Below are 14,470 nucleotides of genomic sequence, written 5' to 3'. Positions count from 1 at the left end.
CAGGCATGCACTGCAAAATGACATTTCAGTCAAGTACAGACCTCATATAAAATGATGGACATCCAGTATGCTAAGGTTAATTTATTATTGAAGAAAAATATTATTTTTTATAAATTTAACATAGCCTAAATGTACAATGTTTATCAAGTCTACAGTAATATACAGTTATGTCCTAGGCCCTCACATTTACTCAACACTTCACATTCTTTCACTCACTGACTCACCCAGAGCAACTTCCAGTCCTTCAAGTTCCATTTGTGGAAGTGTCCTATAAGGGTGTACCACCTTTTTATCTATTATATTGTATTTTTGCTGTACTTTTTTAAATGTTTAGACATATTCAGAGACACAAATACTTACCACAGTCTTACAATTGCCTACAGTAGTCAGTACTGTACATGCTGTACAAGTTTGTGGCCTAAGAGCAATAGGCTTTCCCACATATCTTAAGTCTGGAGTAGGCTATACCATCTAGGTTTGTGTAAGTACACTCTATAATGTTCGCACAACCGTGAAGTTGCCTAATGATGCATTTCTGAGGCTGTATCCTCATTGTTGAGCACACATGATTGTAATATAAAATATTATAAAGTCATTTTATACTGATAACATTTGTTTTTATTTCTACAGCCACTTATCTTTAAGAGCAGCATTGGCAAACTATAGACCACCACCTGCTTTTGTGAGTAGTTTCATTGAAACAGAGATATGCTCACTTACTTTTATATTATATATGCCTCTCTGCATTTCCGTGATAGAGTTAAATAAAACCATATGGCCATAGAATTGCAATAGAAACTATATGACCTTGAAAACTCCCATAAGGGCAATTAATCTTGCCCTTTATAGTATGTATACTGAACTCCATTTCAGCTACATTCAAAGTAAGAAAGTAATTACTTTTAAGTTCAATCATTTCATCACTGCACATGAAGTTCTAGAGTCTCTATCTTCTTGAATAGAGGGACCTAGTCTGGCAAAGCAGCTGCAATTATAGCTACCATCTGTTTAATTTTATTAATTGTATTGTGATTATCTAACAAATACTATGAAAAAAATAATTGTGTGTATGATTAGTTTCACCATGTTGCTAGTCTCAAACTCCTGCGCTCAAGGGATCTGCCTGCCTTGACCTCCCAAAGTGCTGGGATTACACGTGTGAGCCACTGCACCACCTGGCCTGGTTTTTTGTTTGTTTGTTTGTTTTGAGACAGAGTCTCGCTCTGTCACCCAGGCTGGAGTACAGTGGCACAATCTCGGCTCACTGCAAGCTCCACCTCCCAGGTTCATGCCATTCTCCTGCCTCAGCCTCTCTAGTAGCTGGGACTATGGGCGCCTGCCACCGCGCCCAGCTAATTTTTTGTATTTTTAATAGAGAAGGGATTTCACGGTGTTAGCCAGGATGGTCTGGATCTCCTGACCTCATGATCCACCCGCCTCAGCCTCCCAAAGTGCTGGAATTACAGGCGTGAGCCACCGCGCCCGGCCCTGGTTTTGTATTTTTAAAGCTTGAAGTTCATCACTAGTATATAGAAATAGAATTATTTGTTGAATGTGGATTTCTATCTCCTAAGACCTTGGTGAACTCATTTAATAGTTTTGATAATTTTTTTTAATCTTTTATATTTTTTACATGAATAATCTTGTCATCTATAAATAGGAAGAGTTTTATTTTTTTCTGTTTATTATCCTTTTTTTAATTTTTTTTTAAAAATTTAAGTTCTGGGATACATGTGCAGAATGTGCAAGTTTGTTACATAGGTATACATGCTTCATGGTGGTTGGCTGCACCCATCAACCTGTCATCTAGGTTTTAAGCCCCCCATGCATTAGGTACTTGTCCTAATGCTCTCCTTCCCCTTTCCCCCAACCCCCCAACAGGCCCTGGTGTGTGATGTTCCCCTCCCTGTATCCATGTGTTTTCATTGTTCACCTCCCACTTACGAGTGAGAATATGTGGTGTTTGGTTTTCTGTCCCTGTGTTAGTTTGCTGAGAATGATGGTTTCCAGCTTCATTCATGTCCGTGCAAAGGACATGAACTCATTCTTTTTTATGGCTGCATAGTATTCCATGGTGTATGTGTGCCACATTTTCTTTATCCAGTCTATCATTGGTGGGCATTTGGGTTGGATCCAAGTCTTTGCTATTGTGAATAGTGCTGCAATAAACATACATGTGCATGTGTCTTTATAGCAGAATGACTTATAATCCTTTGGATATATACCCAGTAATGGAATTGCTGGGTCAAATGCTATTTCTGGTCACTAGAGAAATGTAAATCAAAATCCCAATGAGATATCATCTCATGCCGGTTAGAATGGTGATCATTAAAATGTCAGGAAACAACAGATGCTGGCGAGGCTGTGGAGAAATAGGAAAGCTTTTACAAAGTTGGTGGGAGTGGAAATTAGTTCAACCATTGCGGAAGACAGCGTGGTGTTTATTTTTTATTAACTAACTGCACTGGCTAGAATTTCTAGCACTATGATGGATAATATTGGTGAGAATGCATTTCCTTGCCTCTCTTAGAGGGAATACATTATCTTTCATTATAAAGCATAATGTTTGATGTAGATTATGTTCATCAATGTTCTTTTTCAAGCTAAAGAAGTTCCCCTCTATTGAAATTTTATAGGAATTTTTATCGTGTGGGTGTTGAATTTTGTAAAAATATTTTTCATAAATTGATTGACCAATATATTTATTTTTTTCTTATTTAGGTTGCTAAATTTGTAGATTTCACTGACTTTTTAAAAATTTTTATTAAGGAAGTTTAATTATTAAATAAGTGTGCTTAAGGATAACATTTTTTTTAAGTGGACCAAGACTCATTATTGGCTCAACTTCAGAAGATTGAATGTATACACTCATCAAAGGATTTCAGGCTTAAAATGCATTCAGTACACCAAATTGAACTTCTCGATACTCTAGAACATATATATAAGCAATGGAAAATTTTTTTTTGCACAGTCATTTTTTATTCTCCAGAGCTTAAGCTAATTTATTTTCTCTTGGAAAAGCCAGAAAACAAAAACATTAACAATCATTTATGTAACAACAACTTGTATTAGTTGTACCATTTGCAAAATTTAAACAAACTGTCATCACAACTTTTCACATATGTAAATAAAAACATCAATATCTATCTCACTGTTCACAATATCTTATAACACCTGTCCAAACATCCATCAAGTTATAAAGAGACCATTTTAGATTAAACCAAAGATTTATTTGATGAGATAAAACATTTGGTTGTTACTTCTGCAACTTTGTGTTGCACACCAGTGAATACCCCTTTGACTAATCTAGACTTCCCCTCTTACTGTTTCATGTTCTTCGCAGGAAGCAGATATTTCTAAGCCATTTGACACACTCAATGATGTTTTACAGTGAAGAGCCTCCACTATAATTATTCTTTTTTTTCTCTTTTTATTATTATTATTATTATTATACTTTAGGCTCTATGGTACACGTGCGCAACGTGCAGGTAAGTTACATATGTATACATGTGCCATGCTGTTGCGCTGCACCCACCAGCTCGTCATCTAGCATTAGGTATATCTCCCAATGCTATCCCTCCCCCCTCCCCCCACCCCACAACAGTCCCCGAAGTGTGATGTTCCCCTTCCTGTGTCCATGTGGTCTCATTGTTCAATTCCCACCTATGAGTGAGAATATGCGGTGTTTGGTTTTTTGTTCTTGCGATAGTTTACTGAGAACGATGATTTCCAGTTTCATCCATGTCCCTACAAAGGACATGAACTCATCATTTTTTATGGCTGCTTAGTATTCCATGTTGTATATGTGCCACATTTTCTTAATCCAGTCTATCATTGTTGGACATTTGGGTTGGTTCCAAGTCTTTGCTATTGTGAATAATGCCGCAATAAACATACGTGTGCATGTGTCTTTATAGCAGCATGATTTATAGTCCTTTGGGTATATACCCAGTAATGGGATGGCTGGGTCAAATGGAATTTCTAGTTCTAGATCCCTGAGGAATTGCCACACTGACTTCCACAAGGGTTGAACTAGTTTACAGTCCGACCAACAGTGTAAAAGTGTTCCTATTTCTCCACATCCTCTCCAGCACCTGTTGTTTCCTGACTTTTTAATGATTGCCGTTCTAACTGGTGTGAGATGGTATCTCATTGTGGTTTTGATTTGCATTTCTCTGATGGCCAGTGATGGTGAGCATTTTTTCATGTGTTTTTCGGCTGCATAAATGTCTTCTTTTGAGAAGTGTCTGTTCATGTCCTTCGCCCACTTTTTGATGGGGTTGTTTGTTTCTTTCTTGTAAATTTGTTGGAGTTCATTGTAGATTCTGGATATTAGCCCTTTGTCAGATGAGTAGGTTGCGAAAATTTTCTCCCATTTTGTAGGTTGCCTGTTCACTCTGATGGTAGTTTCCTTTGCTGTGCAGAAGCTCTTTAGTTTAATTAGATCCCATTTGTCAATTTTGGCTTTTGTTGCCATTGCTTTTGGTGTTTTAGACATGAAGTCCTTGCCCATGCCTATGTCCTGAATGGTAATGCCTAGGTTTTCTTCTAGGGTTTTTATGGTTTTAGGTCTAACATTTAAGTCTTTAATCCATCTTGAATTGATTTTTGTATAAGGTGTAAGGAAGGGATCCAGTTTCAGCTTTCTGCATATGGCTAGCCAGTTTTCCCAGCACCATTTATTAAATAGGGAATCCTTTCCCCATTTCTTGTTTTTCTCAGGTTTGTCAAAGATCAGATAGTTGTAGATATGTGGCATTATTTCTGATGGCTCTGTTCTGTTCCATTGATCTATATCTCTGTTTTGGTACCAGTACCATGCTGTTTTGGTTACTGTAGCCTTGTAGTATAGTTTGAAGTCAGGTAGTGTGATGCCTCCAGCTTTGTTCTTTTGGCTTAGGATTGACTTGGCAATGCGGGCTCTTTTTTGGTTCCATATGAACTTTAAAGTAGTTTTTTCCAATTCTGTGAAGAAAGTCATTGGTAACTTGATGGGGATGGCATTGAATCTGTAAATTACCTTGGGAAGGATGGCCATTTTCATGATATTGATTCTTCCTACCCATGAGCATGGAATGTTCTTCCATTTCTTTGTATCCTCTTTTATTTCCTTGAGCAGTGGTTTGTAGTTCTCCTTGAAGAGGTCCTTCACATCCCTTGTAAGTTGGATTCCTAGGTATTTTATTCTCTTTGAAGCAATTGTGAATGGGAGTTCACTCATGATTTGGCTCTCTGTTTGTCTGATATTGATGTATAAGAATGCTTGTGATTTTTGTACGTTGATTTTGTATCCTGAGACTTTGCTGAAGTTGCTTATCAGCTTAAGGAGATTTTGGGCTGAGACAATGGGGTTTTCTAGATATACTATCACGTCATCTGCAAACAGGGACAATTTGACTTCCTCTTTTCCTAATTGAATACCCTTGATTTCCTTCTCTTGCCTAATTGCCCTGGCCAGAACTTCCAACACTATGTTGAATAGAAGTGGTGAGAGAGGGCATCCCTGTCTTGTGCCAGTTTTCAAAGGGAATGCTTCCAGTTTTTGCCCATTCAGTATGATATTGGCTGTGGGTTTGTCATAAATAGCTCTTATTATTTTGAGATACGTCCCATCAATACCTAATTTATTGAGAGTTTTTAACATGAAGCGTTGTTGAATTTTGTCAAAGGCATTTTCTGCATCTATTGAGATAATCATGTGGTTTTTGTCTTTGGTTCTGTTTATATGCTGGATTACATTTATTGATTTGCGTATATTGAACCAGCCTTTCATCCCAGGGATGAAGCCCACTTGATCATGGTGGATAAGCTTTTTGATGTGCTACTGGATTCTGTTTGCCAGTATTTTATTGAGGATTTTTGCATCAATGTTCATCAAGGATATTGGTCTAAAATTCTCTTTTTTTGTTGTGTCTCTGCCAGGCTTTGGTATCAGGATGATGCTGGCCTCATAAAATGAGTTAGGGAGGATTCCCTCTTTTTCTATTGATTGGAATAGTTTCAGAAGGAATGCTACCAGCTCCTCCTTGTACCTCTGGTAGAATTCGGCTGTGAACCCATCTGGTCCTGGACTTTTTTTGGTTGGTAAGCTATTGATTATTGCCACAATTTCAGCTCCTGTTATTGGTCTATTCAGAGATTCAGCTTCTTCCTGGTTTAGACTTGGGAGGGTGTATGTGTTGAGGAATTTATCCATTTCTTCTAGATTTTCTAGTTTATTTGCATAGAGGTGTTTGTAATATTCTCTGATGGTAGTTTGTATTTCTGTGGGATCAGTGGTGATATCCTCTTTATCATTTTTTATTGCATCTATTTGATTCTTCTTTTTTTTTTCTTTATTAATCTTGCTAGCAGTCTATCAATTTTGTTGTTCCTTTCAAAAAACCAGCTCCTGGATTCATTTATTTTTTGAAGGGTTTTTTGTGTCTCTATTTCCTTCAGTTCTGCTCTGATTTTAGTTATTTCTTGCCTTCTGCTAGCTTTTGAATGTGTTTGCTCTTGCTTTTCTAGTTCTTTTAATTGTGATGTTAGGGTGTCAATTTTGGATCTTTCCTGCTTTCTCTCTTGGGCATTTAGTGCTATAAATTTCCCTCTACACACTGCTTTGAATGCATCCCAGAGATTCTGGTATGTTGTGTCTTGGTTCTCGTTGGTTTCAAAGAACATCTTTATTTCTGCCTTCATTTCGTTATGTACCCAGTAGTCATTCAGGAGCAGGTTGTTCAGTTTCCATGTAGTTGAGTGGTTTTGAGTGAGATTCTTAATCCTGAGTTCTAGCTTGATTGCACTGTGATCTGAGAGATAGTTTGTTAGAATTTCTGTTCTTTTACATTTATTGAGGAGAGCTTTACTTCCAAGTATGTGGTCAATTTTGGAATAGGTGTGGTGTGGTGCTGAAAAAAATGTATATTCTGTTGATTTGGGGTGGAGAGTTCTGTAGATGTCTATTAGGTCCGCTTGGTGCAGAGCTGAGTTCAATTCCTGGGTATCCTTGTTGACTTTCTGTCTCGTTGATCTGCCTAATGTTGACAGTGGGGTGTTAAAGTCTCCCATTATTAACGTGTGGGAGTCTAAGTCTCTTTGTAGGTCACTCAGGACTTGCTTTATGAATCTGGGTGCTCCTGTATTGGGTGCATATATATTTAGGATAGTTAGCTCTTCTTGTTGAATTAATCCCTTTACCATTATGTAATGGCCTTCTTTGTCTCTTTTGATCTCTGTTGGTTTAAAGTCTGTTTTATCAGAGACTAGGATTGCAACCCCTGCCTTTTTTTGTTTTCCATTTGCTTGGTAGATCTTCCTCCATCTTTTTATTTTGAGCCTATGTGTGTCTCTGCACATGAGATGGGTTTCCTGAATACAGCACACTGATGGGTCTTGAGTCTTTATCCAATTTGCCAGTCTGTGTCTTTTAATTGGAGCATTTAGTCCATTTACATTTAAAGTTAATATTGTTATGTGTGAATTTGATCCTATCATTATGATGTTAGCTGGTTATTTTGCTCGTTAGTTGATGCAGCCTCTTCCTAGTCTCGATGGTCTTTACATTTTGGTATGATTTTGCGGTGCCTGGTACCAGTTGTGCCTTTCCATGTTTAGCGCTTCCTTCAGGAGCTCTTTTAGGGCAGGCCTGGTGGTGACAAAATCTCTCAGCATTTGCTTGTCTGTAAAGTATTTTATTTCTCCTTCACTTATGAAGCTTAGTTTGGCTGGATATGAAATTCTGGGTTGAAAATTCTTTTCTTTAAGAATGTTGAATATTGGCCCCGACTCTCTTCTGGCTTGTAGGGTTTCTGCCGAGAGATCCGCTGTTAGTCTGATGGGCTTCCCTTTGATGGTAACCCGACCTTTCTCTCTGGCTGCCCTTAACATTTTTTCCTTCATTTCAACTTTGGTGAATCTGACAATTATGTGTCTTGGAGTTGCTCTTCTCGAGGAGTATCTTTGTGGTGTTCTCTCTATTTCCTGAATCTGAATGTTGGCCTGCCTTGCTAGATTGGGGAAGTTCTCCTGGATAATATCCTGCAGAGTGTTTTCCAACTTGTTTCCATTCTCCTCATCACTTTCAGGTACACCAATCAGACGTAGATTTGGTCTTTTCACATAGTCCCACATTTCTTGGAGGCTTTGCTCGTTTCTTTTTATTCTTTTTTCTCTAAACTTCCCTTCTCGCTTCATTTCATTCATTTCATCTTCCAGGGCTGATACCCTTTCTTCCATTTGATCGCATCGGCTCCTGAGGCTTCTGCATTCTTCACGTAGTTCCCAAGCCTTGGTTTTCAGCTCCATCAGCTGAGCTTATGTGCTCCATAAGCACTTCTCTGTATTGGTTATTCTAGTTATACATTCTTCTAAATTTTTTTCAAAGTTTTCAACTTCTTTGCCTTTGGTTTGAATATCCTCCCGTAGCTCGGAGTAATTTGATCGTCTGAAGCCTTCTTCTCTCAGCTCGTCAAAGTCATTCTCCGTCCAGCTTTTTTCCATTGCTGGTGAGGAACTGCGTTCCTTTGGAGGAGGAGAGGTACTCTGCTTTTTAGAGTTTCCAGTTTTTCTGCTCTGTTTTTTCCCCATCTTTGTGGTTTTATCTACTTTTGGTCTTTGATGATGGTGATGTACAGATGGGTTTTTGGTGTGGATGTCCTTTCTGTTAGTTTTCCTTCTAACAGACAGGACCCTCAGCTGCAGGTCTGTTGGAGTACCTGGCCGGCCATGTGAGGTGTCAGTCTGCCCCTGCTGGGGGGTCCCTCCCAGTTAGGCTGCTCGGGGTCAGGGGTCAGGGACCCACTTGAGAAGGCAGTCTGCCCGTTCTCAGATCTGCAGCTGCGTGCTGGGGAACCACTGCTCTCCTGAAAGCTGTCAGACAGGGACATTGAAGTCTGCAGAGGTTACTGCTGTCTTTTTGTTTGTCTGTGCCCTGCCCCCAGAGGTGGAGCCTACAGAGGCAGGCAGGCCTCCTTGAGCTGTGGTGGGCTCCACCCAGTTCAAGCTTCCAGGCTGCTTTGTTTACCTAAGGGAGCCTGGGCCATGGCGGGCGCCCCTCACCCAGCCTCGCTGCTGACTTGCTGTTTGATCTCAGACTGCTGTGCTAGCAATCAGCGAGACTCCGTGGGCGTAGGACCCTCTGAGCCAGGTGCGGGCTATACTCTCCTGGGGCACCGTTTCCTAAGCCCATCGGAAAAGCACAGTATTCGGGTGGGAGTGGCCCGATTTTCCAGGTGCCGTCTGTCACCCCTGGAAAGGGAACTCCCTGACCCCTTGCACTTCCCGAGTGAGGCAATGCCTCGCCCCTGCTTTGGCTGGCGCACGGTGCTCTCACCCACTGACCTGCGCCCACTGTCTGGCACTCCCTAGTGAGATGAACACGGTACCTCAGATGGAAATGCAGAAATCACCCGTCTTCTGCGTCGCTCACGCTGGGAGCTGTAGACCGGAGCTGTTCCTATTCGGCCATCTTGGCTCCTCCCAAAGAAACTCTTAAGAATATTTGGTAGGAGTGTAAATTGGCACAACTTTTAGAGTAAGATTTGTAGCAACCATTATTATTATTAAAAATCATATTTCTGGCAAAACTAATTGACATCTTAGGTAATATTTTTACATATGTATATCAAAATATATACAGTGATTCTCACTGGAAAACTGCCTATAATAGAATAAATATTTCATCACTCAAAATGTCCACAAATAAAATAATAGTTAAAGTGATAATTCAAAGAAAAGAGAGAGAGAGACAAAAGCGTCAAGTCAAATATAAGGGAATCTCCTAGATTCTTAGCAGACTTCTCAGCAGAAACTTTACAGGCAAGGAGAGAATGGAATGGTATATTTGAAGTGATGAAAGGAAAGAAAGCCAGATAAAAGGACTACATTTGGCAAATCTATCCTTCAGAAATGAAGGAGAAATAATGTCTTTCTGAGACAAGCAAAATCTTAGAAAATTTATCCCTGGGCAAGTCCTATAAGAAATACTCAGAGGAGTTCTGGATCTGGAAGTAAAAAGATGATATCTACCAACATGAAAACACATAAAAGTATACGAATCAATGGTTGAGCAAACATACAAATGAGAATGAGAAAATAAGCAAACATTATTAGCCCAGGAAACCACCAAACTGCCAAGTTAAACAGTAAGAGATGAAGAAAGAAACAAAGGTTATAAAAACAATCAGAAACAACAAAATTACTAAAGTAAGCCCTCACCTATCAATAACAACCTTGAATGAGAGTGATCTAAATTCTGCCCCCCATCAAAAATATAAAATGGATAAATGGATAAAAAGTAAAACCCAACTGTGCTGGTTACAAGAAACTTACTTTACCTAAGTACACAGATACACCGAAAGTGAAGAGATGAAAAAAGATATTCCACACAAACAAAACCAATAGTATGTGGCAGTACGTGTACTTAGACAAAATAGATTTTAGTCAAAAAAAAATAGGAGAAAAAGAAGGTATTTATATTATAATAAGAAGACCAATTGAGTAAGGGGATATAACAAATATATAGATAGATTAGATATATATTCAACACTAGAGCATCCAGATATATAAAGGAAATATTACTAAAGCTAAAGAGAGACATAGACAGCAATGTAACAATATTTGGGGATTTCAGTAACCTACTGTCAGCAATGGAGAGATCATCTAGACAGAAATCAACAAAAAAACAATGAACTTAAACCAAATGTACAGAACATTTCATCCAGTAGAAGTAGAATACATATTTTCTTCAGCACATGGAGCATATACTAGCATAGACCACACATTAGGCAACAAAACAAGTCTCAATAATTATTTTAAAAATTAAAACCATATTAAGTTATATACCCAAATAGTTATCAAGTATATACTTGGATCATAATGGAATAAAACTAAAATTAATAAAAATAAACTTTAGAAACTGTATAAATACATGAAAATAAGACAACATGCACCTGAAAGACCATTGGTTACATAAAGAAATTAAGAATGAAATTAAAAATTTTCTGAGAATAAATGAAAATAGAATACGAACATATATAGAGAGAAAATATAATAGAACATATACAGAATAGAAAATAGAGCAATATACCAAAACCTATTGGTTATAGCAAAAGCAGTTCTAAGAGGGAAGTTAATAGCCATATACAACCACATCAAAAAATAGAAAGATTTCAAATAAGCAGCCTAATCATGCACCTCAAGATCTAGAAAAGTAAGACCAAACAAAACCAAAAATTAGTAGATGAAAATAAATAATAATAATTAGAGCAGAACTAAACAAAATAGAGACAAAACAAACATAAAAATAAATGAAACAAAAATTGTTTATTTGAAAAATTAACAAAATAGGCAAACCATTAGTTAGACTAAGAAAGAAAGAAGACCCAAATAAATAAACTCAGAAACAAAAAATAAGAGATATTGCAACTAATAACACAGAAATACAAATAACCTTTAGAGAATATTATAAATAACTACACACTAACAAATTGGAAAACCTTAAGAAAATGGATAAATTACTGGACAAATATAACCAATTAAGACTGAACCAGGAAGATAAAGAAAACCTGAAGTGACCAGTAATGAGTAACAGGACTGAATCAATAATAAAAAGAACCAGCAAAGAAAAGCCCAGGACTGATGGCTTTTCTGCAAAATGATTCCAAACTTCTAAAGAACTAACATCATTTCTTCTGAAACTATTTCAAAAAATTAAGAAGGAGTTCTTTCTAATCATTCAATGAAGCCAGCATTACTATGATTCCAAAACCAAACAATCACACAACAGCAACAAAAAGAAAACAATAAACCAATATCCTTGAAGAATATAGATATAAAAGTCCTCAACAAAATACTATCAAATGGAATCCAATAGCACATCAAAAGATAATACACCATGATCAAGTGGTATTTATCCTAAGGATGTAAAAATGGTTCAACATAAGCAAATCAATTAATATGATTCATCCAGTCAAGAGAATAAAGGGAAAAAAACCCTGTGATTATCTCAACAGACATAGGGAAAGCATTTCGTAAAACTCAACATCCGTTATGAAACACTAATGAAAAAAATTGAATAAGACACACAAGAAAAAAATGGAAGGCCATCTTATGCTCAAGAATTGAAATAATTATTATTAGTAAAATGACCATAATACCCATAGCAATCTACAGACTCAGTACAATTCCTATCAAAACATCAATGACGTTATTCACATAAATTAAAAAGTAAAATAAAATCCATGTGGAATCACAGAAGAGCCTAAAAAGTCAAGACATCACTGAGAAAAAGGAACAAAACCAGAGACATTAGAGTCCATGGCTTCAAAATAATCTACAAAGTTATAGTAACAAAAGCAGCATGCTACTGGCCTGAAAACAAATCCATATACCAATGGGACAGAATAGAGAACCCAGAAATAATCCATGTATTTATAGCCAACTTATTTTCCACAATGATGTCAAGAACAAACACTGGGGAAAGGACACCCTCTTCAATAAATGATGCTGGAAAAAACGGATATCTGTATGCATAATATTGAGTAGACCTTTGTCTTCCACCGAATACAAAAATTAACTAAAAATGAATTAAAGACTTAAGTTTAACACTTGAAACTATACAACTACAAGAGTAAAACATAGGAGGAATCCTTCAGAACACTGGTCTCAGCCAAGATTTATGGCTAAGACTACAAAAACACAGGTAACAAAACAAAAATAGGCAAATGGGGCTAAAACTAAAAAGCTTCTGCATAGCAAAGGAAACCCTCATCAGGATGAAGAGAAAACTTGTAGGATGGGAGGAAATATTTGCAAACTATTCATCCAACAAGGGACTAATATCCAGAATATATAAGGAACTCAAATAAATTAACAGGAAAAAAATAATCTGATTTAAAAATGGGCAAAATGTCTGAATAGACATTTCTCAAAAGAAGACATACAAATGACCAACAACTATAGAAAAAAAGTTCAACACTACTAATAATCAGATAAGTGCAAATCAAAATTACAATGAGCTATCATTTCACCCTGTTAGAATGGCAATTGCCAAAAAGACAAAACATAATGAATGCTGGCAGGAATGTGGAGGACAGAGAACTCTCACAAAATGTTTGTAGGAATGTAAATTAGTACAGCCATTATGGAAAAGAGTACAAGTGTTTATCAAAAAACTAAAACTAGAACCACCATATGATCCACCAATTCCACTAGTAGTTATTTATCCAAAGAAAATAAAATCACTGTATAGAAAAGGCATCTGCACATCCATGTTTATTGCAGCACTATTCACAATAATCAAGATATGGGATTAACCTAAATTTCCATCAATAGATGGATGGATAATAAAAATGTGGCATACACACACAATGGAGTATTATTCATTGTGCTATAAAAAACAATAAAATTCTGTCATTGTGGTACCATAGATGAACCTGGAAGACACTGTAAGTCAGGCACAGAAAACTTAATACTACATGTTCTCCCTCATGTGGTAGCCAAATAATAATAAAAAGACCTCATATAAGCAGAGAATAGAATTCTGGTTATTACACTCTGGGAAAGATATGGGGAAGGGAAGGATAAAGAGGGGCTTGTTAATGGATACAAAGTTACAACTATATAAGAGGAAAAAGTACTAGTGTTCTATAGCATTGTAGGGTCAATGTAGTTAACAATAACTTATTGTTCAAAAAGCTAGAAAATAGGATTTTAAATGTTCTCAACACAAGTAATAAATATTTGAGATGATGAATATTCTAACTTGATCATTACACATTATAAATGTATCAAAATAGCATTCTCTATTTTAGAAATATATACAATTATTACATGTAAAGTAAAAATAAAATTAAAAATTGTTGTTAAAAGATATGTGGTACTTTTATTTATACTATACTCAGCAGCACTTAACATTAATATGACATTATATAAACAGATATGAAAGCTATTCAAATAAAAATGAGCAGAATTTAATTGCTTTCATTCATATTGAAATGTACAAAGAATTCAAACCTTCAGGTACGTATTTAATTTAATTGCATTTGTACTGAAAAGTTCATAAACTCAAAAAACAATCTAAAACAATACATACCCAATTTAGTAGGAGTGTAAAATGAGTGATAAATGGAAATGAGCATAAAGTACAATTTAGACATACAACTGGTTTGACTTATTTAACAGTCAATGTAGTCAATGTATGTATGTATTACTTAGAGTGTTTAATGTAAGTACATGAACAATGCACTGTTACCATTGTATTTATTTTAAAAATACAAACTAGGAGTTTACAAGTAAGATATGGACTCTCTTTTCTTGTAAAATATTCAAAAATTTTTCTAACCATTCAAAATACGTTTCCCCGTATCTCTCTGCATAGAGAACTGGTCATCTACTCAATTTATGAAAGTGATCACCCTGTGTCTTTGTTCTTCATAATATTTTTCACACGTAAAATCCCTTAATAAGCTGAGTGTGGTGGCACGCA

The sequence above is a fragment of the Pongo pygmaeus genome, chromosome 9 (genome assembly GCF_028885625.2).
Source record: "Pongo pygmaeus isolate AG05252 chromosome 9, NHGRI_mPonPyg2-v2.0_pri, whole genome shotgun sequence".
In the NCBI taxonomy this organism is placed as follows: Eukaryota; Metazoa; Chordata; class Mammalia; order Primates; family Hominidae; genus Pongo; species Pongo pygmaeus.
Note: the sequence above shows the minus strand (reverse complement) of the source record.